This window comes from Prinia subflava, chromosome Z, assembly GCF_021018805.1.
Source record: "Prinia subflava isolate CZ2003 ecotype Zambia chromosome Z, Cam_Psub_1.2, whole genome shotgun sequence".
Lineage (NCBI taxonomy): Eukaryota > Metazoa > Chordata > Aves > Passeriformes > Cisticolidae > Prinia > Prinia subflava.
In genome coordinates, this window is record NC_086283.1 from 102,430,513 (window position 1) to 102,438,515 (window position 8,003).

The following is an 8,003-nucleotide window of genomic DNA, read 5'->3' on the forward strand; positions in this document are numbered from 1 at the left end:
TGTGGGGGAGCTGGCAGATGAACAAAGCCCTCCTGATTTATTAGCAAGCATCCATCCTAATGCTGATCTTTCTTCCAGAGAAGGGGATGGACCTTCAATAGCGTAGTTAATTGGGGATTTGTTTAATTTTTTGTTATAATTGGGTCATACCAACTAATTTTCATGTTTTTCTTCCAGCACCTGGTGGAGGATGTTGGAAAATCATGGTGGCCTTTGGTGGCCCCAGATGCCTGATGGCCTTTGCTCTGCCCCCACCACTGCCCCCTGCCACTCACTGGGCAGCCTTCCCATGTGAAACAGGGAGTCATTCTGCTGAGCCACGTTTCAAAACAAGGTTTGGAAGAGCATCCCCAATGCTTCCTCGAAATCCCCCCCACCTCTGAGTCACCGGAATGACTTTGGAGGGCAACCAGAGCAAACAATCCCCGTCCTTGGGAGCAGTGGGAGCCCTGGCTCCCTGCTGGGTGCCATCAGCCCCTTGTCCCTCTTTCTGGACACAAGCTCTTGCCCATTTGCCAAATCCAGAGCTGGGTTACTGTTTCCAACATTGCTGCATCTCTGGAGTTCGCTTGTTTTCCTGGAAACCTGTGCAAGGTGTGTGAGGCTCCTGAAAGCCTTTGGGTCGTTGCAGCCCTCTGGGAAACACAGCTGGGAATTGGGCCTGAGGCAGTGCAGTGAGAAAATCCCAACAAATGCAGGGCTCTGCAGTAGGGCTGGAGCCCCTCTGGAGCCAGCCTGGGATGTGGGAACTCTCGATGCTGAGAATTTCGGACTCTGTGCTGACAGGCACAGAACTCCAGGAAGGCACTGCATTTGACCTGAGACCTTAAAACAGGCTTCCAAAAAGGAGTGATAGTCCTGGGGTCATGGGGATGTGGCTTGGATGGTGTTGTGTGATCTCACAGGGGGAAAAACTTAGATTTGGGATCTTAGTGTATGGTGCTTTACGGGAGACAAGATGGAGAACTCTGGGTGTGGATTAGTTGTCTTTTTGCACCTTCTTCATCCTCCTTTTTCATGAATCTGGGTGGTTTTTTGTTACTGGAGGAAAGAGGTCCACATTGTGGGTTTTGGGTGATCACAACTGGATTAGGAGCATAAATGATATAGATGTCAGCTTGCTTAAATAACCTTAAGCAGACACCATTTGGGGCTCACTTTTCTCAACTTGTTAGAGAGAACTCACATCTCGTTCGTAATAATTAAGGATACTAAATTTCAGACTGAGACGTCAAAAGCAATGTCTTCTGAATTTTATTTGCCCTGACCCTGGAGCAGGAAAGAGGCAAGAACCCCAACACTGGGACACCTAGGGGTGCTCACCTGCACAAGAGAAGGCTCCAGGGAGAGCTGCCAGCCCTGCCAGGGCCTCCAGGGGCTCCAGGAGAGCTGCACAGGCACTGGGGACAAGGCCTGCAGGGACAGCACCCAGGGAATGGCTGCCAGGGAATGCCAGAGGGCAGCGCCAGCTGGGAGATTGGGCAGCAATTGCTGGCTGGGAGGGTGGGCAGGCCCTGGCACAGGGTGCCCAGAGCAGCTGGGGCTGCCCCTGCATCCCTGGCAGTGCCCAGGGCCAGGCTGGACAGGGCTGGGAGCAGCCTGGCACAGTGCAAGGTGTCCCTGCCCATGGCAGGAGGTGGCACTGCATGGGCTCTGAGGTTCCTTCCAACCCAAACCATTCTACAATTCCATGATTATGTGATATACACACGGGCTTGGACCCTCCTTCCTAAGACAGAAGCTGGGGGGCTTCTCAGGATCTCAGGGAAGTCCAGAATGGGAAGAGGGACTGGATGGGAACCACAGAAAAGGAGAAACTGGGGACTGGTGGCCACAGGGGGAGGACACTTCTGTGTTCAGAATGTCCTTCAGTTCAGAGTTACTTTACTAGTCAGTGTACTGTAAAGGCAATTTTCAGCTTTTACTACAACACAAGCATCAGTGCATGAGAGCAGCAGACAGACCACTAAAATTGACCTCATAATTAGACAGCAAAATATTATATACAGCTTCTTCCTTTCTAAGAATGGCAAATTCCTTTCTAAGAATGGCTGGCAAATAAGATCAGGCCAACCACTGTGTGTTCCTAAAACATGCAAAGGCTTTCCCAAATATAAAATTTGTGAATTATGAGCTAGAGGAGGATCTTGATATTTGGTTCATACCAAATAATCTGTAAATGACAGGTTGGAATTGCCATGGAATTAGAATGCTGGCTATTGTCAGAAACGATTTGCACTAAATACCTTATGAATTGGCTTCTGAGTCAGCTTAGCATGTAAAGAAACAGAAATAATTTATTTGTGACTGTATGCAGTTGAAAAAGAAACCTGTGCTAAAAGCACCGAGTCCAGTTCTTTGGGGGAACATTTGGTGTGCCCCCAAATCCACCTGACCCCCTTCCAGTCCACGGGGGGCAGGTGGGATGTGCCAAAAGTGAGTGCAGGAAAGGTGAACACACGGTTCACTCTCCCCTCTTCCGTACATCAGCTAATCTGTTGTGCAGTCTGTATTGATTTGGCTCCAGCCTTCTCTTTAATGGATTTCTGAGAAGTTCTGCTCTCGGATGTTTGTGTTCTGAGCTGTTGTCTGGTGCTCGCAGAGCCCCAGCTCCCACTGGTGTGAGTGGTCTCTGCTCTGTGGTTCTCAGGAAGTCCTGGCTTGGGACAAGGTTTGCAGCTCTTGGCCATTACACTGCTTCTGATACATTAGCATGTAGGTGTGAAAAAGTTGAGCATCAGTATATAATTTTGGGTTTTTTTCTTAGAAGAAGTCTTCAGCTATCCCATGAAATGCCTCCAATTGAAATACCAAGCTTGCAGGAAGGCCCAGCGCATGACTCCCATGGCTGCTGAGAAATTGGAGTCCTTTTCTGACTGTCCGTGACATGACAGCATTTTCTGTCCTGATTCAAAAAAGAAATGGGAAATACTTTTTGAATTGAGTGCCAGGGAATAAAGGACATGGCAGGGCTTGGTTTTAAGGGGAAGTTGACAGGCACAGCACATGGAGTAATTTTTATTATTATGGCATAACTCCTCTATCTTCCAGCATGGGAGTGATTTTGTTGTCCCTCCAGGGAGGACAAGGATGTCCCTGTTGTGTGCATGTGGCTGGCTGTGGTTAAGCAGAGAAGACACAGAACCCATGAAAATTCAAACCACTGGCCCCAGCCCCTGCTCAGTGTGTGTCAGGGGGCCTTCAGAAAGGTCAGTGCACGTCCCTGCCATTGGCTTGCATCATTTCAAAGTACAGAAAAATCAATTTCTAGAGGGTCCCTCAGTGTTGCAGGTGTCTGTGCTCCTTGCGGGAGGGCTGGATGCCCTTTACAGGTCCCTCCCAATCCCATGATTTCAGTGTGTTCTTGGTTTTTCCTCGCTGGCTGGGTTTGCAGAGGTCAGTAAAACCAGTACATAAAGAAAAATGTAACCCTGGTAACCTGCAGTACACTCTTCCTCTGCAGAACCCACTTTTTCTCCTTCTGCCTCATCTCAGTTGTGTCTGGCACAGCCATCAGGGGGCCAGAGGAGGTGTTTTGGTGGTTTATTGTGGGGCTTGGCTGAGCCTGGACATCACCCTGCAATGTGTGCCCTTCACCCCTGCCCCAGGGCACCGTCCCTGGGCATGAAGCGTCATTGAGAGAGTTGTTAATTCTGTTAATTCCACCTCACGTGGAGATCATGTCTGGGTGTCCTGCTGAGCCACAGACCAGAGTTTCAGTTATATTTGATTATCATTTACTCCTCAGTGCCTCAGGTACCCCCTTGGCCTCAAACCCTGCTGTGGGCAGCTGCAGAGCCCCTCCAAGGCCTGGCTGCCCTCACGTCTGTGCACAGCCCAGGTAGGGTGACAGGAGGCACAGCAGGATTGTCCAGCTTTAATGGAGACCTGGATGTTTGTTTAACACAGGTTCCAGGTGGAGATGGGCTGGTTCACCCCCGGAGGGGAGCAGGGATGGAAGCTTGCCCAGGATGCAGCCGGCTCCAGCTCCTTACCAAATATAAACCCCTCGTTCCTGGTTAACAGGGTTTTGCAGGAGAACAGCTCCTCTGAGGCTGCAGCGCCCTTGCAGGCCTCTGAAACACAACATCACTTAAACCCAGCAGCTTTCCCTGCCCATATATCATGGAATCATGGAGGGGTTTGGGCTGGAATGGACATTTAAAGCCCATCCTGTTCCACCCCTGCCATGGCAGGGACACCTTGCACTGTCCCAGGCTGCTCCCAGCCCTGTCCAGCCTGGCCTTGGGCACTGCCAGGGATGCAGGGGCAGCCACAGCTGCTCTGGGCACCCTGTGCCAGGGCCTGCCCACCCTCACAGGGAACATTTCCTTTCCATTATCTACTCCAAACCTACTCTCTGGCACTGGGAAGGCATTCCCCTTGTCCTGTCACCCCAGGCCCTGTGAATTCTCTCTCTCCATGTTTTTGGTGGCTCCTTCAGGCACTGGAAGGCCACAACTAGGCCACCTTGGAGCTTGCCCACTGCAGGCTGAACAACCCCAATTCTGTCAGCCTTTCTTGATACCAGAGCAGCTCCATCCCTCTGACCACCTCGATGCCTCCTCTGCGCTCTCTCCAGCAGCTCCAGGGCGTTCCTGTGCTGGGATAGCTGGGCTGGAGCAGCTCTGCAGGTGGGATCTCACCTGAGCACAGGGGCAGAGGGGCAGGATCCCCTCAGAGCCCGTGGACACACGGCTGGGGTCAGCCCAGTCCCTTCCCCGGGAGGATTTGGGATCGAAGGCAACACGAGCTCAGCAGCCCTGCTCCCCACCAACTGCTTTGAATAAGTCATGGGCTCAAAACCTGGAACATTTGTTCTGCTGAATATTACCGCCGATCCCGGGGTGCTGATGTTTATCTGGCCAGGCCGTTTAAATAATTGGAAAGTGCATGCACGAGTTCAAAGCCCTCAGCCGAGCTGATGCCTTCCCCTGCCCTCGCCCGTGTGCGTGTCAGGCGAGGCGAGCCCCGCCAGCCTGATGGTTTGTGTTTGGGCAGCTTCAAAGGCCTCTGTGAATGCATGCAAGGTGCCTGCCTGCTCAAAACACCCCTGCCCGCACTAGGATGAGCAGGAAAGCATTGCATGAAGCTGGCTTCTTTTTCTTTTTCTTTTTCTTTTTCTTTTTCTTTTTCTTTTTCTTTTTCTTTTTCTTTTTCTTTTTCTTTTTCTTTTTCTTTTTCTTTTTCTTTTTCTTTTTCTTTTTCTTTTTCTTTTTCTTTTTCTTTTTCTTTTTCTTTTTCTTTTTCTTTTTCTTTTTCTTTTTCTTTTTCTTTTTCTTTTTCTTCTTTCTTTTTCTTTTTCTTCTTTCTTTTTCTTCTTCTTCTTCTTTTTCTTTTTCTTCTTTTTCTTCTTCTTCTTCTTCTTCTTTTTCTTTTTCTTTTTCTTCTTCTTTTTCTTTTTCTTTTTCTTCTTCTTCTTTTTCTTTTTCTTCTTTTTCTTTTTCTTCTTCTTCTTTTTCTTCTTCTTCTTCTTCTTTTTCTTCTTCTTCTTCTTCTTCTTCTTCTTCTTCTTCTTCTTCTTCTTCTTCTTCTTCTTCTTCTTCTTCTTCTTCTTCTTCTTCTCCTCCTTTTGCTTTTTCTTTTCCTTTTTCTATTCCTTTTTCTTCTTCTTCTCCATTTTCTTTTTTCTTTTTTCTTTTTCCAGCCACCCTTTCCTTAACAAGCACTGATGGGCCACATGCAAATCTTGCCTTCCCTTTTTGCTCCCTACAGCCATGTGGTTCTTGCAACCATACTGATAATTTAAACATCTTGTGCTTCAGGCAGGTCCCTGATGGCAATAAAAATTAATATTTTAATTAAAGTGGTTCAGACAGAGTCTCTCTCCCTCACTCCTCAGATGCTGGTTTTACAAAGGACATTTGTTTATAAGGCTCAGCTGGATTTTTCTTAAGAAGTTCCCTAAGCATTTCAGTTGCCATCTGTGCACCTTTGTTGTTCAAGTGCATTAGCAGAACTTCCCCGGTTCCATCTAAATTGATGAGTTCATCCAGTCCCCACTCGATATCGCCACAGAGCAGCTGTTTGTGGAGTTGTTTAATCTCCATCAGGACACCGTGGTTAAAAGCCAGGCTTGCATCCATATGAAAACACGGCAGAAGCTGCTCTGCCTCTGCAGGTCCTCTCAGGGCAGGGGTGTCTGAGGCTGCTCAGAGCTGGGTATTTAACATTTCCATGAAAACCAGGCTGGCTGCATGTCTCCCTGGAAACCTTGTGCTGCCTGAGAGGACAATCTGCTTTCCTTGATGTTTTGTACCCACAGGTTGCTGTTTTGTTTTGTTCTGGTTTTTCCCCCACACAAAATTCATTTGGGGAGATGCAGAGATCCCTGTGATGGGGTAGCTGGGGCAGATACTGGGAATAAGAGTGGTGTTTATTCAAGGAAATATATTCTGTGAAAGCTTTTCTTTTAATCACCTCGAGTGCTCCTGAAGGGATCTGCATTGCACCTTGTTTTGTCTGCAGGCAGTGAGATGTGGACAGTTAGTCTCTCTTTAAATTACATCTGACAGAGAAATGGAATTGAGATTATTTTTAAATCTCCATATTTCCCTTCTACATCTTCCAATCCATCTTTCTCAGTGACAGCTGGGGTGAAGTGCCAGTCACAGAAGTCCCTCCCCAAGGTTGATTACAGGGAAGAAAAATAATTTTCTCCAACATTTATGCAGTAGGGAAAAAGAACATTTTTTCTTATTCTTTCCTTGAAATTTTTTTCATCAAACAAATAAACCAGACGTGAAGTATCAAGCTCTCTCCGTGTTAGTCTCTCGGTGCTCTCTCCAAGTGCAATACTGTTGGGATCACAGCCAGGAATCACTCTTTCAAGTGACCTGATGCTGTGGGAGAACAATTTCTCCTTGTAACACAGCTGGGTTTGTCTTTGTGCTCTGGCCCCACTGAAGAGAACAGCATTTCTATCACCAGCCTTGGAGGATTCATTGATCTCACAGGATTCAGCCTTCTAGCTCCTGTATTTCAACCCACATTAGGTTTTGGCTGGGCTGTTCCTAGCAGCCCTTCAACTTAAGGAACTCAGGCTACAGCTGCCTCCCCTGAGAAAGTTCATCCTTCCCAAGGCATGTGTCCTGCAAGGAGAGGGCAAGGAAGCAGCTGCAGGGGGGTGTCAGCCAGGCAAAGCAGGGAGCAACACAAATTCCCTGTGTCTGTGTCCCCTGTGGCCCCAGGAGTGACAAGGGTGGAGCAGAGAGGATGGAGCAGCCTCTTCTCTCAGGATGGCATGGGGGGATGCAATATGATATAATAACAATGTAATGGAATCCTGTGGGGCCAAAAGGTGCAGCGTGGCTGGGATTTGTCTGTCCTAATGTTATCTAAAAATTAAACCCTCGGGCTGAAGTGATTGCCCACCACGTAAATGACAGCAGGGACAAGGCCAGCACAGCCTTGGACACGCACCTCCAGGGCCATCCCCTCAGCTGTCAGGGGTGTCATGGCATTGCCCTGCACATCCCTGACCTGCTGTGGGTGCAGAGAGCCCCGAGGCAGCCCAGGATGTGCTGCTGGGGCAGCTGTGCCTGCCCTTTCCTGCCTCCTCCACCTCCTCTGCAGTGACCAGGCAGTTTTACCACACTTTGATGAGCAAAGAGGATCAGGTCAGAATAGTCTGGGCTTTGCTGTAAACATCAAATTCTTCCCTGCTACCCCACCTGGGTGCAAGCTCCGTGCTTGCTGCAAGCAAAGCACATCTCATTATTTTTGAACAATCCCTGCGCTGAAGTTTGGAGCACCACAATGATACCTAATAGGGTGTCCCCATAATTTCTCATTGCAAAGCTGAGATTTCTGTTGCTCAGTGTCTGCCCAGAAGGTGAGGGGATGATGTGCATGTCCCAAACACGGAGAGCTGTGTCTGTGGAGCCAGGGGCTCTTGGTGAGAGCACACACGAGGATGTGGCTGGAGAAGGGGCTGTACAGAGGAAGGGCAGCACTTATGGAGGAAGGTGCACACCAGCAGCAGCACCAGATTTGTCTTCATT